The sequence below is a fragment of the Culicoides brevitarsis genome, chromosome 3, assembly GCF_036172545.1.
Source record: "Culicoides brevitarsis isolate CSIRO-B50_1 chromosome 3, AGI_CSIRO_Cbre_v1, whole genome shotgun sequence".
NCBI lineage: Eukaryota > Metazoa > Arthropoda > Insecta > Diptera > Ceratopogonidae > Culicoides > Culicoides brevitarsis.
Window position 1 is genome coordinate 11,608,666 of NC_087087.1, and position 22,936 is coordinate 11,631,601.

General features: G+C 28.7%; 1 protein-coding gene across 1 annotated transcript in view; it reads left to right on the forward strand.

The window, feature by feature from the left end:
• The window catches only part of LOC134835089 (serine/threonine-protein kinase PLK4), a 66,238-nt gene that overhangs the window by 10,426 nt on the left and 32,876 nt on the right, over nt 1-22,936 (forward strand). The gene's annotated exons all lie outside the window — the stretch shown is intronic.

A 22,936-nucleotide genomic window follows, 5' to 3' on the forward strand; every position in this document is an offset into this window, starting at 1 on the left:
GTCTTGAAAAAATAAAAAAATAACTCTCCATAAATCTTTTCCAACTTCTATCGCTCTTTATATAACTTTATAATACCTTAAAATCTTATAGAATTTCCGCCATGACAAATTTTTGTATGTGAAATAAAAGACATTTAATATAAATCATGAGATTGTTCGCATTAAATGTCTTCATAACTTCCTCTTTCTCATCATTTACTCACTTACTTATCTCACATTACCTCTTTGATAACAATTCGCATCAGTTTTAAAAAACTCATCAGTGAAAGCTGTCATAACGCAATACTACCAACTTTGACAGATTTCTTATCATCTCCGCATCATCTTGTCATTCTATTTTTAACTCGCCTCGAAAAAAAAAGTAAACATGAAAAATTCCAAGAAAAAATGTATCAACGATCATTAAATGAATATTTATTTACTTCTCTCATTAAGAAGTTTGCTCGTGCCTGCATGAACGAAAAAAAGTAGGTGCAACCGTTACAAGGTACCATTTTTTTGCTTACTAGCACATCTTTTATCATATTTTGTTGTTATTATCATTGCAAAACGAGTCTATCTCGTTTTTGTTAGAAGCATGAAAAAAATGAAAGAAACCAACAACATGATACTTGGTAATAATTACATTGATTGCGTAAACCGTATCAACATTTTTGTGTCTCTATACGAGATTTTTTTTTGTGTTACTTGCTCATTTTATTACATGCAGATTATTATTACCTTGAACGACCTTGATATTTTATAACGGAATGACAGTTTTTACTCTCAAATACGAAAGATACCGCAAGAAGCCGGCATGTTTGCTTTGGGAAAGGAATTTTTATGGGATATTGATGATTTTTTTGCGTCGCAATTAGTGAACATCTGTTCAAATTCTGCGTCGGAACTAATCAAGCACGCGACATTGAACCAAAAATTTTATTTGTGGTTGATCGGGTTTCGCGGAGCAAGTGTTGAGAAGATAATCCCTTCATTAAAATATTTTTTTGACCCAATTATTACACATTATTATTGTTAAACTTACATCAGAACCGTTATTTTTTCGATTGTTTGTTGGTATCTAACGTAAATTTTTTTGCTGTACCTCTCTCTTTTTTTTCTTTCTCCTCTATCTCACTACGGAGCGCAATATCTTTCTATTTATCTAAGAAGTAAATGAATTTTATGGGTTTTAATGAGACATTCCAGCTAACACGTAAGTCGTGAAGATTAACTCGTTTTTTTTCGAGCATTTCTTGTTGTCGCTTGTCTCGCATTCCAAAAAATTCTATTGTTGTTCCGTTTATTGTGTCACCCGAATGAGGTAATGGATGTGAAGATGGTCGTTTCTTGTAAATTTGTGTTAAATTCTTTCGTTCTTTCTCGTCGAAGATGTTTATCGAGTAGGTTTGAGTTTAAATTGAATTTTCTAGCCGTAAAATTTTAATTGTCCGTGTAATTATTGGCGCTCCAAATACGTTTTTTGTTGTCTGTTTGTTCGTTCCGAATTGAAAAATAAAAACGTGTGTGACGAATAATAAGGAAGAAGACAGTAAAACGAAACGGAATCGAATCGATGAACAATAAAAGTTTATCCTTGAGTCGTGAGAGATAAGTAAATAAGAGTTGTTATAAAGACTCGACGTTAAGTTAAGGATTTTTTTTCTGGCGAGAGCGCATTTTTATGTTAAGAGATAATTCTTGTTGAATTTTTATATGGTTTGACAATTAATTCGTCTACATTTATAATTTTTCCATTTATAAAAAAATATATTTTTAGTTATAGCTCATTTTAAGTCTCTTTCTGAGATAGTCTCTTTAATTAGCTCGTTTTTCTTTGATTATAAAATAAGCGAAGTCTTCTTAAACTTGTTCCTGAACTTTTTTGTTCTATTTCTTTATATGAATTTTTGTCGATAGTAACAATTCACGCCAATGGAAATATTTTTTTGCTAGAATCCAAGTCGAGGATTTTGTTTTAAACATTTGGTAAAATTATGGGATTAAATTCAGAAATAAACAACAGCTTATGTTGTACATCTTCCTTAGTATTTTTCATTTCATGAGTCACAGAAAATTTTTGTTGAAATTCTTAAGCTGGTCGTCTATAACCGGATTCATATTTGATTTGAAACATTGCAAACAAAGCGATGCATCTTCAAATAAATAGAGTGGTAATTCTTCCAATCCACAAAATTTAGTTGCTTTTGGTTTGCTTATTATTCTTATGATATCACCATCGGCTTAACCGCCATAAATTTTAGTCCATCCAGTTCACAAGCGAAAACTTTATTTCGGATTTGTCCTGAAAATCTTTATAAATCTTTTAAAAAATCTTTTACAGCTTCCTTAAGCTTCTATAGAAATCAGTTTCGATCAGTATTTGAAATATTTTCTCCTTTAGATAAACAGACAGACTCCATGAGTAAGGTTGATTTTTTTTTCGAAAAATATGAATGCATCTTGGAATATTTTATGATAATCCGAAGTCTCGTCAAACTTTTGTTGATCAGATAAAACCTAAAATCTATTTACAGAGAATTTATCTTATCACATTTTAGAACAACAAAGCATATTTTATCATTCAGAAAATCAATCTTAGTTTTTTTAATGCTTTTAAAAATTTAATTTACCTTATCTTCGAGAGTATAACTAATTTCAACTCAATTGTAATTGATTGAAGGTCTAAAAATATTTGTTTTTGTCCATTAATGATATTTCATAAGAGCTTGCTTCTGCTGATAACACTTGAAAGATAACTTAAAAAAAGAACAATAAACAATAGAAATTATTTCAGGTAACAAGGACCTTACTTACCCACTGACCTTTTTCTTTCTTGCCTTTGTCCAAAATGTCAAAAAATCGAATTTCCTTGACTTTTAAAAGCACTTGAATGTATAATGAGTTCACTTTGATGTATCATGCGCCTTGTAAACTATATCAGCAAAGACGTGTCGTCTATTCTTTCTATTGTGTAATGTAATAACTACTTCCGAAAGACATTCACGACGAAGACGATGACACACGCATACACTTAAAAGGGCTTTGATTCGCTTTAAGCTTCTTAATATGCATGTCACGTTCTTCATTTGACAATGTAGCGCGCGATTGAAGAACGTGAACCAGGAAGACTTGTTGTGGTCAATTGTCGTCGTCGGCGTCGTCTCCAGGTTGAATAACCATTGGATGGGCATCATCTTAGACACTTCCTTATCGCGTTAGTAGAATCGATCGCGTTTTCGTCAAAATGGCACGTTTCGCGCTAGACTAGTAGATGAATGAACTACGAAGTGTTTCTTTTCCATTCACGGATTTGCATAAAGTTGTTAGGTACATTGCGTGACTATTTTCTTTTTTTTTTTTGCGCTCTCCAACGCTCTCTCGTACGTAAGACAAACAATGAATGCATCAATGCCTCGCATCTTTCTAAAAATAAATAACACAAAAAACAGGCTAATTGTATTTAATTAAAAGAAAAAATTGTAGTGTAGCTAGTGATGTGTGATGTAAAGAAAAAAGATGCTGTAAAAAAAAAAGTTCGTGCAATGAATATACTTACGTATCAACCTTGGATGGTATGCAAAACATTCCGACGCAATTTTTTGTTCGATTAATTAATTTCGTTGTTTGTTTTCAAATCACGATGCGATCTTTCTCTTTTCCGATCTTATCCGCCATCTTGAATTCTCTTTGCGGACCTCACAAGTTTCGCTATGAGGAAGATTTCCAAGTTCACTTTCGATCCATATCAGCAACTCATCTTTCCATTTGAGAAAAAACTTGCGTGAATCTTAATTAAATCAAAAACGTCTTTTTCGTGTGAGGTGATTTAATGGAAAAAACAGATCTATACCTTCGCTACTCGTTCACCGTAACTTTTTTTTTCTTTCACCTGTGTAATAAAAACAACAAATACAACACTTGTAACGAGCGATATAGAGCTTGTAATGATTTTTTTTTCGCTTCATATTACTGTTATAAACTGTGGTCGTTGTTGTTATAACAATGTATTATAAAATAAAAGGCGATAACTAGTAAAAAGTTGACTTAGGCTTCACTCGCTATCGTTACAACTCAACCAAAGTAAAAAAAAAATTAAAGAGAAAAATATTTGCATTTCTAGAATTCTAGCAGCAGCATGTGTTTTGTTCAGTTACATTTTTTAAACCTTAATTAAGTCACAGCGCATTTTATCTCGCCTTATCTTTCTTTGTAGAAAATTTAATTTGTAAATATAATGAACAAGTCTAGTTGAAAATTTGTTTTAATTAAAAGTTGCACATTTTATCTCATTAGTGTTCTTGTGGCGCAACACGTGCGATGCAAATTTGTATCAAAAGATGACGTTTCGTTAAAAGGAAAAAGCCACCCACTGTTTCATGTCAACTAAGTTTGACCTTTAAGTTGACATGAGCGTCATATCACTTACCACGTTTCGCAATCAGTTGCGCACAATCTTATCAAATCAGTTAAAGTATTTACTTACTAACAATGCAGTCTCTTTGGAAATACTTCGGTAGTGACGTTGGCGACAGAAATCAAGATCTTGCCAAGTTTTTGCGATAAGATAAGGTGAATGATATGGATTGTGCAAACTTTGGACATTGACCGACGGGACAGTGGCGTCGATGGTTTTTAATGTTAGCTCACTTAGACTTATTTTTTGTCAAAAGTTTGTTTTTCTTGAACAAAATCTTGACTAAAAAAAAGTCTGAAAAACTAAGAGCTAACTTTTTAGTTTTGGCGCCAAATTTCGTGAAACATTTTTAAAAAAGGTTAGAGCTTATGTAACTTGTTGAAAGTTGGTTTAAAGTAAAAACTAACTTTTCAGCTCCTACATTAGATCTTTTTAGGTCTAACATTTTAAATCTTAAAGTCGAAGAAGCTTTTGGTTCAATGAGTGAGTTAATAAGGTTTAAATAAGACTCAGATTTCTAAAATTAAACTTAAATTCAAATCCTTTAAAAGAGCTGAAAAGTTAGCTCTTAGTTAAGATGAGAGCTAACTCTTTTCAGCTCTTTAGTTAGAATTTCTCAGGTCTTTGTCTCGTTAAAGAAGCCAATAGACTTGAATTTTTAAGTACAAAACCTTTCTTTGAAAATCATTTAGAAAAACTAAAAAGTTAGCTCTTTGTATAAAGCGACCTAAATTGGGCTAACTAAGAGCTAACTTTTTTAAAAACATTCAGCTCTTTTTCAAACACAAAACTAAACAATTTTATGACATTTTAGCAAAAAACTGAATCTTTTTCAGACATTAAAATTTTACTATTAAAGACTTTTTAAACTTAAAATTTGCAACTTGAACCATTTTCCCCTAATTGCACGCAACTGACTGAAAACATGCAAAACAGGATTAACAAAACCGTGAAAACCAAACAACAATAAAACACCATGTTGCATTTATAAATCAAACGCTTGCAATGTCTCCTCATGCACTTTCTTTTTTTATTTTTCTCTCTCTCTCTCTGTTGAGCTTTAACTTTTTTCCATTTAATTTCTTTATTTTTTTCAGTCAACAGAAAAAAAATAAAGTAATAACAATAAAAATGGAAAAATATTTGAACTCACGAGGTCTCGTCGAGAGTAGCAGCAATAGGGTAGTCATTAAAATATAAATGACTGTATTTAAATTTAATTTTTTTTTATGATAAAAAATTATTATTATATTTTAATATAAAGTAGTATAATTTTTATCAAGGTTATTTTCTTACAACCACGTCGAATGTTGTAAAATGCATAAATACAAAATTGTTAATGTTGTGATAACTTTCTTCGTCGGTCCGCGACCGTTCGTTGTGTGGTTTGTCACTTTATTTACGTACTTTGTATCACCTATATTTTATTCAGATTTTATTGCATCGGAATGTTTATGTTAAAAAAAAAAATGCGCACGAAAACGAAACGAGAGTGAAATGCAGCTACAATGAAATTCAACAATCGACAAAAAAAACTTGTCCCGCTACAAAGCAGGAAAGAAAAAAAAATATCGCAAAATAATAGGAAATAAATGCGATTAAAAATCAATAGAGCTCATTCATTTCACTTCTCGTGTCGTACATTTTATCGCAAGACCGGCTTTCTTTGTTGCCGTATTGTTGGTAAGTGATAGCAGCGTGCAAAAAAGTGCAAGTGACATATAGAGAAATGTTGCATTCGCCATGTTTGGTCAGAAAAATGCGTCTCTTGTGCATGTCCAAAAATGTAATTTCAGGAAAAAAAATAAGCGTCAGCGCACTTTCAATTTTTTGTATTTTCATTAAACATTTTTGTTGTTGTTGTTGTTGTTGTAAAATGTGACAAAAGAACTTTATTTTAAATAATAACAAACTTTCTACCACCACGCACGCACGTAGATGTAGAAAAAAATGTAAAACAAACACTTTTCTCGCGCATAACATTAGCATATCATTGCATCGAGTTACAAAGTTGTTGTCGAAAAAACTAGGCTATGCAAGCCCACACGACACACGATGACGATTAAAAGCTCGATGGGTTGATTAATGGTTGAATTGAGACATTAAAGAGGCAGATTTTGGACCTCAAGAGATGGATTTAGGACCTCAAGATGTTCGTTTGGGACCTCAAGAGAAAAATTTTAGACCTCAAGAGAAAAATTTTAGACCTCAAGAGAAAAATTTTAAACCTCAAGAGAAAAATTTGAGACCTCAAGAGAAAAATTTAGAGAAAAATTTTAAACCTCAAGAGAAAAATTTTAGACCTCAAGAGAAAAATTTAAGACCTCAAGAGAAAAATTTAAAACCTCAAGAGAAAAATTTTAAACCTCAAGAGAAAAATTTAAGACCTCAAGAGAAAAACTTTAGACCTCAAGAGAAAAATTTTAGACCTCAAGAGAAATATTAAGACTTCAAGAAGAAAATTTTAAGTTTCAATGAATAAATTCGAGACCTTAAGAGATTTATTTGGGACCCCAAGAGGTTGATTTAAGACCTCAAGAGATGAATTTAGGACCTCAAGAGAAAACTTTTTAACCCTCAAGTTATTCTTTTAGATCTCGAGAGAAAATCTTAAGACCTCAAGAAGAAAATTCTACCATCGAAATTTGAGACCTTAAATAAAAGAAAAAATTTAGGACCTCAAAGAATGAATTTAAGGCTCAAGAGGTGAACTAAGAAATAAATTCAAGACCTCAAGAGTAAAATTAAAAATTTGAAGAAAAAATTAGACACATTTTTTCCGTACCTCAAGGTCTTAAATTCGAACCTTTTCAATCCACAGGAAAAATTTATTACTTTTCTGGCCCAAGTCCACAGTAAATTAAAAAATTCATAACAACAATGATAATACTAATAATAGAGTAATTTACAAGAGAATCAGAGAAAATGTCACAATGTCGGAATAAAGTGTAGGCGCGCGCGCGTAATTTTCTCATCCTAAATTTTTGTTGTTTTTTAACGAGAAATGGTGCAACAACAACAGTTGGTTTCAACAACTCTTTGTTAAGTCTCATAATTTATGACTCAAAGTACAGCTATATGTACCTTTCAACATCAAAACGCTAAACAAGTAAAAGAAGACGTCTAACAGAAAAAAACGTTACTTTTTTTCTAGGTCTCGTAAGATTTTTTCTCCGTAGTGAAATTCTGTAACGAATCGACCTCAACTAATTTTTTCAAATTAATTTAAATATTTAGAAAAAAAAGAAACACCTGACAGAAAAGTCATCTTTAACGACTGACACACTAACTGACTTAATTTTTTTTTTATTTTTTTTTTGTTTCGTGCTGGATTAGTGATGCAGTTGTTCGGTAACAATCATCTGTTTAACATATTTTTATTTCCAATACAAGAAGCTGCTAAATAAAACATAATCCAATAAATAAATCAAAAATTATTGTTATGAAGCGATTAAAAAAACTATAAAAAATACGTGCATTTTGTGTGGTTGGATCGTTGTTACGACGTTGTGGTGGCATATGGTTTACAAAAAGTTATCGATACGAATTTAGGTCAAAATTGCATCAATGAGCGAGGAATTAGTTCACAGTCCCGTGAGACGTTTAGTTGAGAACTATTTGGCACAAGAACAACGATAGTGATGGGAGAACAAGGCAAAAGTTGGCTAGACAACGCCCACGTTACAGACACTTTTGAATCTTTTTTTAGATGACAAGCTAAATAAAACATAATGGAGGAAAATGCGTTAATTAATTATGTTGAGCGAGAGTGGCAGACGATGCAAATGAACTTCAGTCATTGCACGCAAGAATAGTTCTAACTTGGGTTGCATTCAATTACGTGAGAAATGCTTCTACATCATTTATCTTCGTAAGTCGTCAGGGACTGAATTACGAATTGTGAGTTAAGCTCCAAAGTGATTTTGTAAAGTCTCTAAATTTGTTTTAAAAAAAAAATGGAGAAGGCTCATAAAGATTACAAAAAGCTTGAGAATCCTTTTGAGACTTCATTTTATCAAATTGAAGCTTCTAAGAATCTTTTTAAGAATTCACAAAATCAACTTAAAGTTTCTCAAGTTGATTCTGTGAAGTCTTAGAAAGATTCTCAGAAGCTTCAAGTTGACTCTTTGAGGTTTAGAAAAGATTCTCAGAACCTTCAAGTTGACTCTTTGAGGTTTCGAAAAGATTCTCAGAAGCTTCAAGTTGACTCTTTGAGGTTTCTAAAAGATTCTCAGAAGCTTCAAGTTGACTCTTTTAGGTTTCGTAAAGATTCTTAGAACCTTCAAGTTGAATCTTTGAGGTTTCGAAAAGATTCTCAGAAGCTTCAAGTTGACTCTTTTAGGTTTCGTAAAGATTCTTAGAAGCTTCAAGTTGAATCTTTGAGGTTTCGAAAAGATTTTCCGAACCTTCAGGTTGACTCTTTGAGGTTACGAAAAGATTCTCGTAAAGCTTCAAGTTGAATCTTTGAGGTTTAAAAAAGATTCTCAGAAGCTTCAAGTTGACTCTTTGAGGTTTCGAAAAGATTCTCAGAAGCTTCAAGTTGACTCTTTGAGGTTTCGAAAAGATTCTCAGAAGCTTCAAGTTGACTCTTTGAGGTTTCGAAAAGATTCTCAGAAGCTTCAAGTTGACTCTTTGAGGTTTCGAAAAACTTTTCAGAAGCTTCAAGTTGACTCTTTGAGGTTTCGAAAAGTCTCAAAAAAACTTTTAAGCTTAAAGAATTTTAAGTCTTCGCCCTTAAAGTTTTTTCCAACTCCCATCCCTGATAACTGCATTCATTCACTCCAACTCAAGAAAAATGGAAAGAAAAGCACTAAACGCAAACGGAAAGAAAAGGAAGTGCCAACCATTGTGTTCTTTTTCCATTCAATTACATTCTTTGCACTCACCTACAAAAAAAAACGCTACAGAAAAAAAAATTGCTGCTGATTCACGTTTTGCACTACTTTACTTGCATTCTACTCTTTGACGCAACGACACAAAACGCTCCTACTACATGCCATTTATATTATGTTGCATTAACTTTAAACGGAAATATTTGTTTATTCTATTTATTTACGTCAATAATTTTTATTATTATTTTAAGAGAGAACGAACTTTGTGAATTGTAGAAGAAAACTGCACAAAGGAGTGTTAATTTATTGATTTTGATGAATTTTTTTTTCATAACGCTCCGAACACTCGGAATGAAGATTGACACGAGACGGCTGGAAAACAATTTCTGGGTCACGCAATAAAAATTTTTTTGTGACAAATAGCGCCAACTCTTTCAATAAATCACGTGTCACAAGTCGCGTCACGTCGCCTAAACTAACCTAAGGGCATTTGCATTCGCTTTGAAAGTCCACAAAGAAAAAAACTTAATCTGCTTTAAAATGCGTGTCAAAATAAACAAAACGAATTCGACGCACAGAGCTGGAGATCAAAGACACTGAAAATGTATATTATGAAAATTGAGCAATAATAACTAAATTTTTCTGTGTGTGTAGGAAGTTATGGATGTTATGTTAGGCGCGATGTGTGCACTTCAAAAGGCAAAAACTTGTAACGCAATCGTCGTTCACAGAAAAAAAAGAAAAGAGGAAAAGAATGCAACTGAATTTATTTTACGATTATTATTATTTTATTTTTCAGTGCGAAGTACGGTGTGTGCGGTATTAATTTCAAATACGACGAATCTACTATACAAATAATCAACAATGTGTATTTATTTTGCTTTTTAACTTCCACTACATTAAATAACTAGGCCTTTATTAATTTTTGTGTCGTATACCTTAATTGTATATTTTTTTTGTTGTTGTTGTTGTTGTAAATTATATACAATTAAGTGATTTGATTTGTGTAGCTACGTGTGTCGTAGGAAACTTTTCAATAAGCGAAAACAAAACAAAATGCTTAGAAATTAAACGTAACAACATTCAATTAGCGCATTAACCCTTTGTTTGTTTGGAGTAATTAGCGACTTATGGAACTGTTTTTGAGTGATTTTCATATTTTGGCGCTGAATTTTAGGTTTTAATTAGATATTTAGTTCAATATTGAAGAAATTTTTGTATAATAGGCTGTTTTCGGTATTTTATTGAGATGAAAATCAAAAATATGATTTTTATTAAAATATATTTTTTTCCTGAAAAGAAAAAAAAAATAAAATATAAATTTAAAATTTTTTTAAATTTTAATTTCAATTTGAAAATTAATTTTATTTTTATTGATTTGATCCATTTTTCTAATTTAAATAAAAAATTAAATAATTTTTAACTTTCAAAATTAACAAATTTTTGTGAAAAATGCATTAAATTTTTTAGAAATTCAAGCCTAATTGAAATTCTGAGCATTATTTTAAAAATTTTAATTTTTCTATTAATTTAAAATTAATTTAAAAATTTCAATTTTTCTATTAATTTAAAATTTTTAAAAATTTTAATTTTTTTTAATTTAAAAATTTTTTTTTTGATTTAAAATTTTTTTAATTTAAAATTTTTTCATTAATTTTATTTAATTTAAAATTTTTAAATTTTTCTATAATTTTAAAAATTTTAATTTTTCTATTTATTTAAAATAATTTTAAAAATTTTAATTTTTCTATTAATTTTAAATTAATTTAAAAATTTTAATTTTTCTATTAATTTAAAATTAATACAAAAAATTTAATTTTTCTGTTAATTTAAAATTAATTTAAAAATTTTAAGGTTCTTAACTAAAATTGAGACCTATAATAATTGTTTTTTTTTTGCAAAAGAAAAACTTAAAAAAAAATATTTTTTTTTTCAAATTAAATTTTAAGCTATTAAATTTAAATTTTTTAAATTTTATCATAAAAAAGATTAAATTCGATTTTTTTTTTGCTAAATTAAAAAAAAAAAATTTTTGAATTTTAAAATCTGATACAAAATTTTGTTCAAAAGTAAAAAAAAACTTAATTACCTGAAATCCATTCCAAACCTTAATTTTTTTAAATTCCATAATTTCTCCTTCAAAACTCTCGAAAGGGTTAACAAATCACCAATTCCATATCGCAAATCAACTCCAAAGGGCAGCCAACAGCTTGCCAGTAGGTATAGACAAAACCAACATCGCACGTCTCTCACTTGAAAGTTTTGTGCAGTTTGTTTACCTTAAAGCTGTTGATGAATTACCTTGTAATTTAATTTTAATTGTAACAACTTCATACAAGCTTCATTCATGCACTTCACTTATTTTATTTTTTTTTTCATGATAATTGAGTTTATCACGTTCGAGACACATTTATACGTTTTGTTTACACATTCCGGAAAGGCAAAAAAAAAAAAGATTTTAATAATTGCAATGTGAATTATTGTTTGTTAGTTAGTTAGAGAGAAACGCATGTGAAGGAATGTCAATTTAGTGAGTGACTCATATTATATGCAAGGAGTTATCATCGTCGAAGTGAATTTAATTTAAAAAAGAGAAATAAGAAAAAAAGCCACTTGTCTTGCTTCGATGATCTTTCGGTTTTTTTGCCTTTAATTCCACTTTGATGGAAAAAAAATGGAAGAAACCATCATTCACTTGTTTTTTGTTTTATTTTAAAATCTCATTAAAGCCTCTTTTGTCTTGATTTCTTTCAATTTTTATAAGTGGCTTAGTGAACGTCCAGAGTTCGGTGTTCAGAGAGTGTAAAAATAAAGTTAATGTAATCCATTTTTCTTCAAGTTATTTATTTATATTTTTATAACATGAAGTTATGCAATTTTTTTTTCTTTAATTTTAATATCATAAAAATATCTCTCGCCACAAAACAATCATCGGCATCGACACACATGTCTCTCAGCTCTGGTTTGGAATAAAAGGAAATTAAACTTTTTTTGTGTTTGCTTGGCGTCGTCGTCGCTTCCCATCATTGCCGTCTGAAGCAAGAAATTTGCATAAGCCGACGCGTGAAAAAAGGTAATTGAACTTGACAAATTATGTGATTATTGACGTTATGCAATAACAAACAGCAGTAGCAGCAATGACAGGTGAATGTCGATGGAAAAAAACTACATTTTCAACATAAGGTGATCAAATTTGTGGGTTTCCAGGTCTAACAAGGTTTAATTTTTCATTCCTCTCACTTTTCCGCTAATTTCAGATTCATTGAATCGAAATAATATTTTAATGACTTTATTTGCTTATTACATCATTTGCGCGAAAAAGTACATTCATCATCGTAACTGCGATGTCATCGCGCTGCCATGCACTGAAAATGTCAATGGAAGAGTCCAAATTCGCGCCAAACCAAACCAAAAAAAAAATCAAATAAACAAAATTAATGATGTTCGTTTTCCGATAGACACAAACTATATTTGTCGAACGGAAACAAGCAAATTATCAGCTACTGTCAACTACTTACTTTATCGATGACAGTTTTTGTTTGGCAAATTCTATTTTTATTACTCAAGTCCAAAAACGGAGAAATTGGCGGCAGAAAAAAAGTTTTAGATAGATAAATTAACTGATAATTGAGTTATTTCTTTTTTTTGCCATTTGGACCGTCGTAATTGATGCCAAATTTGACGTTACATAAATTTTTATTACCGGTCCAGTCCATTTTTGTGGCTTTTTTATTTTGAAAATTAGTTCAGAAAGAGTTTTATTATCATTTATCTTAATGATTCGTTTGCTACTCAACTAGATTCAGACAAATGCTTCTTTAAGGTGAAGAACGACGCGTAGGTGTCAATTGCGAAGAAACGCAAGAAAAAAAAATAACTCTAAATGGAATTAGACGTGCACAAATGATGGTCATTTATATTCTCTGTTGTTCCCACCGCGTGCAATAGATTGCATTACAACGCAACAATAATGATTATTAATAGATCCTTACTTATCTTTTGAAATGTTTTGAAAGGCCTTTTAACTCGTAAAGCACACACCGAGAGTTACTTAGTTAGAAGGTGAGACAAAAATCTAGCATTGCAAATATTAAAATATGAATAAACATTTCCGTGCTTTAAATTACATTTTCTTGAACTCACTTGAGAATTTGTGTGAGTTAATATGCAAATGCGGGGAAGTGATATCAGAGTTAGAACATCTAAATGCAATTAAATGATTAATATAGTACGAGAGATGATTTTTTTTGTTTGCTTAGAAGGTTAGTGATCGGGAAGTAAAGAGATTAATAACTCAAAGCAACTTTGAAGCAATTGAATATCTCTTGAAAATTTTATAAATAAAAAAAAGAAACCGTTACATTTATCATTGAACAATGAAGTAAAAAGTCAAAAGTGAACAAGGCAGTGATAAAGTACGTTGTTTATGGGTTCAATTAAATTTAGTGATATTATTAACGAGAATTCATTAAAAGAAACATTCATATTTATTAATTAGTGGACAAGAAAAAGTGTGTCGTAATAACTAAACCATAGCGCATTTCACTTTGACGGTATGAGTAAAAGGGTCTTGGTTGATAAATTTTGTTAACGTTTTTGGGATCTTCCAGAAAATACTAGTTTTAATGTTAATGTGCTTTTAAATTTCGAAATCAATTTCGTTTCTTTTCTATGAATTAAGGCAAAATGTTTCATAACTTCTAAATATTACTTTCTGGAGAAGACTACTTCTTTAAAGGTTTCTCGTTCTTATTCAATTTTGTTTTGCTATATGACGAACTCATATATATACTAACTCAGAAAGCCGAAAAATATGAGACAAAGGTTTAAAAGCTGTAGAAAATAATTTCACAACTCTTTGTAGTTCTTACGGACTATGTTGTTGTTTGATCTTGGGCTCAAATCTAACACTACGAGGATTATATCAGAAGTCTTCCGAATTTCCTTCAAAGGCACGTTTAGAAGCATGGTCCATTTTTTGTCAAAATTTAGGTTACGTATCACGTCAAGGCAAGTTTTGAAGCATGGTCTATTTTTTGAAGATACTTCAATTTACGTATCACGTGAAGCCATGTTTCGGACAAAATAATGCTTAAAAAGAAGTTTAAAACCAGATATGTTGAAAAGATTGGAACTTGTATCAAGTTTGTCTGAAATTTCCCAATACTTTTAGGCCGAGACTGATATTACGTTTTTCCTGATTAGAATTTTTTCATCCAAAAATTAATTTAAACCTAAAAAGAAACAGCTCTTTTACAAAATTTTATCAAATTATTTAAAGTTTTTTTTTCTTACCTTTTTTGTCATTTTTGCTCTATTAAATATTTTTCATGGCCCTTTTAATCAACATCTCTGTTAAACCCGAATACTTACCATCCGTCACTGAATATTTCCATATTTCGTATCAACATTCTTCTGACAGTTTTTAATACATTATTAAGCTTTATTTAAACATCTGAAAAAAAAAGATTTTTTCTTTTAAATATTAATACCAACAAATTATTTAATTAATAAACCCCACAAATTTATTGTTTTTAATCAAAATTTTCAGTGCATGAATTGCTTTAAAAAAAAAATGTTTATACTCACTTCGATCCAAGTAAAACAAGATGAAAGTATTCCAATATATTAGCATCGGATAACATTGTGATGCCATGCTATAAAAATGAAAAAAAAAAGAGTTTTGTCAGAAAGTTTTATCGCCATTATAAATTAAAAAATGAAAGAAAAAAAAGGTAATAAGGAAAAGTCTTTATTTTTGTTTGGCATGACAAAGCATGGACCAAAACAAATGATAATAGAGACAAGACATAATAATAATAATAAAACAATTACTACTTTTCATGTCGCTGATCGTCGTCGTCGTCGTTCGCTTTTAATTTTTGTGAACTAAATACATGTAATAGAGCGGTAATAATAATAAATAGATATTGAAACTATGCTATTTGAAGAGAGTTACGACAAAGAAAGCACACCACGATTATTATTACGCGGTAACATTATTGGAAAAATATTTCACTTTTTTTTTCTCTTTCATTTGTGTTGGTTTCTCATTAGCTGAAAACAAACAAGTAGAAAAGCTCGTTAATGAACCGACGAACGAAGACGACGTTGCTTTGAGGAAAAACATTAAATGAAAGCTGAACTCTGACTTGCGAGATGGTGGCGGCTTCGACGACGACGCAACGTGATGTTATTGCACTCGTTATAAATGGATGTCTAATGGCTGGATGTTAAATGTCGATATTGCGGTGATTAGAAAACAAATCAACGACCCTTTCTATTTTTTTTTACTTTTCTTTTCTTTGAATGAAATTGAAAGTCTTTTATTTTACAAAATTCGTGCAAATTTTTTTCACAAATTTTACGAAACCAAAACAGATGCAAATTATTACTTAACTAGACCACCAAATAATGCGCCTCTCATTTTCGTCAGTGACTTGTCAATCATTTATTTTGCAAAAAAACACGAGATAATTAACAACGTGAAATAATTGGAGAAGCACAATTGCCTCTTTTTTCTCACAAGAAATTATTTTGTTTAAATTAAAAGTTTAAACAAAATAAAAAGCAGACTTGCCAAAATGGCTTGACATGAACGAGGTAAATAAACGGAATAAATGAATCGACAATGACTTAATAAATTAACGAAATCTAGTTATTTTTTCTCCGACATAAAAGGAATGAACGATTATTAGATGAATTGACACAAGGCAAAACTATTTAGAATTGAGTCATCAAGGATTTCTTTTCATCGAAATTGTTCAAGTAACAATAATGTGCATTGGAATTAGGTAATAGTTAGTAATCGAAGCGATACTTACAATAAAAACGATAATAAAATTGATCTTGCATTCCAATCTGTGAGTGCAGCGAAGTGAAGTCGGATTATGATCGTCATCGCACAATTTATGACAATATGTGCAGGTCTCTTTTGAATGGGCGTGAGTGTGCTTTATTTCACTCTTCGCTTCGTTTTTGAGCAACATTCCTCTCTGCAGTTCATTTTTTATCCTATGGACGAAAAACGGGTCGGAATAACTCATTGAGGAGTAACATTACTCCTTTGGGAGTAAATTTTGCTCCTTCATAAATTAAAGTGGCTCCTAAAGTCTTAAGGCCCAAATTTTTAAAGGGGTCAAATGAACCTCTTAAGGAGTCAAATTAATTCCTGAAGGAGCAAAAATTACTCCCAAGGAAGTATTTTTCTCATCAAGGAAAAAAATTATTCCCAAGGGAGTAATGTAACTCATCAAGGAGCAAAATTTACTTCCAAAGGAGTAAAGTTACTCTTCAAGGAGCAAAATTTACTCCCAATGGAGTAATGTGACTCCTCAAGGAGCAAAATTACTCCCAAGGGAAAATGTTTTTCATCAAGGAGCAAAATTTACTCCCAAGAGAGTAATGTGACTCCTTAAGGAGCAACATTTACTCCCAAAGTAATGTTACTCCTAAATGAGTAAATTTGATCCGTTTTTTATCCATGAAATAGACCAGAAGAAGAAGAAGACTTGCATCAATACCTTTCCTCAAACAATTAAAATGCTTTTGTTATCTTGTCTCGTCTCTGATTTTTTTTATTTATTTATTTATATTTTTTTCCTTCGTGGCAGATAGATGACAGACTCCAAGAGTACGCCTTTTTAACATCTCTTTGGATTGGATTTAATTTAATCATTTGTGTATATTTATATTTATTATTAAAATTTCAACAGAAATGTCTAAAAGGCGGTGTCTCACACGCCGTTCGCGCACGTTCACACAACAAAACGAAACAAAAAAATAAACGAAAGAATGTGATTTTTTTTTCAACAAAAACATGAGAGCGTTGAAAGCAATGAGCAGGTAAAATACTTTTATAAAGGTACAAAAAGGTCCGAAAAAAAAATTTACATTTTATATAAAAATAAAATGTTTTTATTTTCGTTTAAGGTATAATCATGAGAAAAGAATGACAAATATTTTGAAAAGTATTGTTCTGATTTTGAATCGGCTTTGCTTTGCGTTCAATTCAATTACGAATGTAACAGCATATTTTGATAACCCAGTTCAATTAACGACAAACAAGTTGTTGCCAAAAAAAAAGTAAATAAACATTGAGATTGTCTTTTAACTCATTGGTGACTGAGACATTTTAATTCGTTTAGTGTGAAAAATTAAAGTTTCGGGATTCAATTTTTACAAAGAGACATCCTGCTTATTTATTTTTGAAATAAAATATTGGCTTAGTATGAAAATTTGAGCATTTACTAAAAAAATATTTTGAACCGCAATAATTAGTTACGACCTTGATAAATTAATCTCATGATAAAATATTCAACTTTTAATAAGAATATTCTTCATAATCTGGTTTCAAGGTCTTTGTAAAAGGTTCTGGCACGATTTGTTCTTCGTAATTACCAACCTGAGCTCGATAAAAAATTTAATTTGAAAAGAGATTGGAGACTGATCTGAGTTAACTTCAGAAAATACAAAACAAAGTGTTGAGAGTAATGACGAAAGGAAACAGATATAACAGAATAAGCAAAATACTTCATCAAACAAATTTGCTAAGTGTCAAACAAAGAATAATGTACAAATTTATAAAATAATAATTTAATTAATTATTTTAATTTAGAAAAATATACAAAATTTATTTTTTTTATTTATTTTTTTTGTTTAATAATTTATTTATTAATTAAATTAAATTAATTTATTATTATTAAAAAAGAAAAAATTGTAGAAAATTTATTTTTTAATGTCAAATTAAATTTTAATTGAATTTTATTAAAATTTATAAAATAATAATTTTTTTAATTTATTTTAGTTAAAAAATTTTTTTTTAAATAATTTATCAAATAAAAATTTAATAAAATCATATTTGAAAATTTATAATAAAATTTTGATTAATATTCTATTTATTTGAATTTATTTAATTAATTTTTATTTATTTAATTTAATTTTTTAATTTATTTTTTTATTTAATTTTTAAATTTATTTTATTTTTTTATAATTGTTTTTTTTTTAAATTAAAATAATTAATAATTCAATTTTATTCAAATTTTTTAAATTTATTTTGAAAAATTTATAAAAAAGTTTTTTGTTTTTAAATTTAAATAATTTATTTTTTACTTACCGCGAAACCTGAATTTCTCACATCACTTAATAGCAAATTATAACCCGAATTAATTAATAATAATAAAAATATGCACCGTGCACCTTGACATCGCCAAATATGTATCACCATACGACCAAGAACATGTCAAAAGTTTTTTTTCTCGCTCAACATATTTTTGACATTAATCAGCCTCGATGGCTTTTTATTACATTTGACTTCTCATGAGAGAGCGACAAAAAGACAACAGCAAAAAAAATTATAAATTGCGTTATTTATTGCCACAATTATTTAAAGTCAGTGCGCATTCGCCTCAATTGCCATGCCCTGCCAAAGAAATTGGCTTAGTTACAAAAGCAAACAAAACGACACAAAAAGAACGCGAAAAAGACAGGTAACGACAAAAAAAATATGAAATATTGCGCATACAACATGCAATAATGTTCCGTGCGCGTGGGAGTCACGTCTACTTGGCTTAATTTTCTTTCGCATTCCAATTCTGCATTCATTCATTAAATTAGCAACCACAACAAGCAACAACAGAAAAAAAAGTCATCATCTTGCGTAATGACACATGTGAACATACATAATGATGCAGAAAAAGTTACGTGAGTTTGGACAATTTTTCAATCGTTCACACGCATGAAATTCGTTTGTCTGACGTTAAAAGAGCAAATAAATTGCTTGTCAACGAATTTTTAGAACGCAATTTAGTTCCTCTGTTTTTTTTTTTATTTAAATAAGTAGCATTGTCTAGCCAGTTTCAATTAAACGGTTTGCTCTCTGGGGCTCAATAAAAGTTTAGACGTCACAAACATGACGACATGAAAACTGTCGAGCCCTGTTGAGCATAAAAAACGGTCTAATAAGCTACAGATGAACAATTCGCTTGTCTATATGCGAACTCTGTATGAATGGGAAGTTAAATGGTTCAATGATTTTATTATTGTTATTAGTAGTATTATTACTATTATAGATGAATGTTGCTGCAAATTTTTTGTTAATATTGAAAAAATACTCATTTTTGTAGCATAAAAATTGATATACCTTTAAACTAACAAAGTGTTATTGTTATTTATTTATATGCGACGAACGTTGCTGGTAGTACGACGAAAACAAGAGCAAACTGAATTTTTAACTTATAAATCAGTTTCGTTTTTATACATTTTTTATTATTTTTTTCTATGTTAGAGGGCTAACGTGTAACATTTATTAACTTTTAAAGATATTTATTTTTTGAAAAGTTTTAAAATTTGCACTGGGATTCACAAAATTTTTTATTTTAATACAGATTTTGATATTCAATTGAAAAATTTGTTGGCAAACATCAAAATTTGCATTAGGATTTTGACAAAAATTTACTTTTAATCAATCCCCAGTGCAAATTTTGATATTTTAAAATTTGCGAAATATCAAAATTTGTACTGGGAATTGGTCTATATTAGATTTTTGATTAAATTTGATCAGATCCCAGTACACATTTTGATTCTTCAGGAATATTTATGGAAAATATATGTCGTGAATTATCAAAATGTGTACTGGGGTTTGATTTTTACAGAATATATAATCGAATCCCAGTGCAAATTTTAATTCTTCACGACTAAATATGAAAAAATCAAACGCATTTTTGTCATAAAATATCAAAATTTGCATTGGGATTTTAACGAAAATTTATTTTTAGTTAATTCCCAATGCAAATTTTGATTTCTAAAATATACGAAATATCTAAATTTAAACTGGGATTCAATTTTTTACATTTTTTTCGATTTTATATCGAGTCCCAATGCAAAATTTGACTCTTCTTGACTAAATATGAAAAATATACACAAATACAAGTCATGAACTTTTAAAATATGCACTGGGGGTTTGATTTTTACCGAATATATTATCGAATCCCAGTGCAAATTTTAATTTTTTTTTCGATTAAATATGAAAAATTCAAACACATTTTTGTCATAAAATATCAAAATTTGCACTGGGATTTGATCTGTAGTTGATATAAGCTCAAATCCCAATGCAAATTATGATATTTCACGACAAATTTGAATTAAAACTACACGTTAGCTCCCTTCAGCTAAACACTAATATTGTTCGATTCGCGGTGGACTAAATTCTTCACGATTTGTGTCGTGTCGTTATTTTGTTTTTTTTTTCAATTTATTTACATTTATTGCAATGATTTATAGTTTTTTACACACAATATACCAAAACAATATGATCGTCGTATTATTTTTTTATTTACTATTTTTTTTCTATATGGACATTTAATCTCTTTTCTCTTTCTCTCACTCGAAACTAAAACTAAAAAAAAAGTACAACGACTAGAAATTGTTTGTTTTTGTGTTTCTAAGAACTGAATCGTGTGCTTTCTCGTGTCGCGATGATGCAACTTGTACATTTTGAACTCTGAGCTGCAGCTGAGGAAAAAAAAGTTTTTTACAATAAGTGGTGAAATTATGCCCTAGAGGAGCAGAGCAGAGAGCATGTTTTGTCAAATAATGCTCTACTACTCTACTTATTTTTATTTTGCTTCAACTTAACTTGCTACTCGATTTAATTTTGGGTGGTCTTTCACTTTTTTTTTAACTTACAAAAAAAGTTAAACATTAAATTTTATTAATACAAAAAACAACATTTAAAATTATTTTGGGAGAATATTGAATTACCAAAAAATAAATTACTTTAAAATTTTTCACACGCACATCAATTTATATACAAAAATATATAACATATATCATTATAAAAATATTTATATATATTAAAATATACATTATACAAAATTATGCGTAACTCGGTTTCTGCTTAGTTAAACTTTTATTTTCACTTTTTTAATATTTTTTATTTTTGCATTAAATTGCAAATTTTCTTTCTTTTTGTGTTGCAAAAAATAAACAAACAAACGTTTTATTATTATATATATTAATATATTAAACAAATATATTTATATATGAAATAATAATAATAACAAAAAAATAAGAAGTGAGTAATATTACAATGAACAATATCGAAAATGTGTATTCAATTTATTTATTATCATTTCCTTTGAACAATGCAATATTGAAATGTATAACACAATACTGTTTTTTGTTGTTAAAATACTATTTTTGTTTATTTTTTTAGAGATTGCATAATTTTTGTAAAAGTTATACAAATATAGATCTAAGATATATGTATTAAACTTTGAAGGTTTTTTTTTTAAAGAAATTTCAAGTTATAATTTTATTGTTAATTCTAATAAAAAAATGCATTAATTTTAATATTTTTTTGTTTATTTTAAAATGTAATGTTTAATATTATTATTAATAATATTATAATAAGTTGTTTGTTTTATTATAATTTATGTATAATGCTATTATTTTATATGATACAATGTTAAAGTAATTCATATATATCATTAAAATAATTTAGCTTATCAAATGTAAATCATCATCATATCATTATGCATTGCAAGCGTATCATTTTCGACACCTAGAAAGTTTTTTTTATATACTATTATTACATGTTACAATTGAATTATAATATAATAATTTTCAAGTTCAATGACTCTTTTGACTACCAATTCTAGAAAATTAGTTAGAAAAACTTTATTCAAAGTCAATAAAAGCTCAACCTTACTAAAAAAAAGGTAATGATGTGTCTAACATAATTACGATTGAAAAGCAATGAAACAATAAAACATAAGCATTTCTTCGTTCAATGCTGGAGTGATGATTGAAGGGCGCCTTTAAGTACTTTAAACACTAAAATTACTACAAATCAAGCAGTCACGACACACCTTTTGTTTCATTATATTTTTTTTGTACTAAGGTGCATTGAGGTGCCTTTTTCATAAAATGTTTCAATTATTATTAAATTTATTTTTTTTTTAACTTTTGCGGCTCGTTTTTTATTTGCCGACAATTACGAAGATTTAAATCCGTTGTTTTTCTTATAAAATTTAAAGCACGAGATCTCAATTTTGGTTTGTTGACAACAAGAATTTTATAGCATTCGAGAACAAACTGAAATGTCAAAACTTTTTGAAAAATTTTACTTTTTGACAAATGTGAGAGAAAAATAAACAGAGAGATGTCACAAAAGTTTTGTCTCAAAATTGAGCCAAAAATTTTTGTTTGTTTAATTTTTTTTTTTTTGTAATATTTTCTATTCATGGCGCACAAAACAGACAAAAACATGCAAAATAAATATTTTCTTTGCTTCATATATAAATTTATCATCACTCCCACTTTTAATAAATTTTTGCATTAAAATGTTATTAAACTCAACAATCCATTTGTGTGGTTTTGACTTAATTTGTTTTTTTTTTTTAAATAAATTAATTGAAATAATTAAAGTGTTTTTTTGAGTAAAATTATCTCAAATGCATTTTTTTAATAAATTTTAATTTTAAATTACTAAATTTTAAAATATTTTTTAATTTATTATTATTTTTAATTTTAAGGAATTATTTTATAAAATTAATAAATTAAATTATTTTGCTTAAAAAATAAATCAAAATATTTTTTAATTTTTTGATAAAATTAAATAATTTTTATTTTGAGATTTAAAAGAATTTTTTTAATAAAATTTTAATTTTAACTTTATTTTAAATTAAAATTTTTAAATAATTAAAAT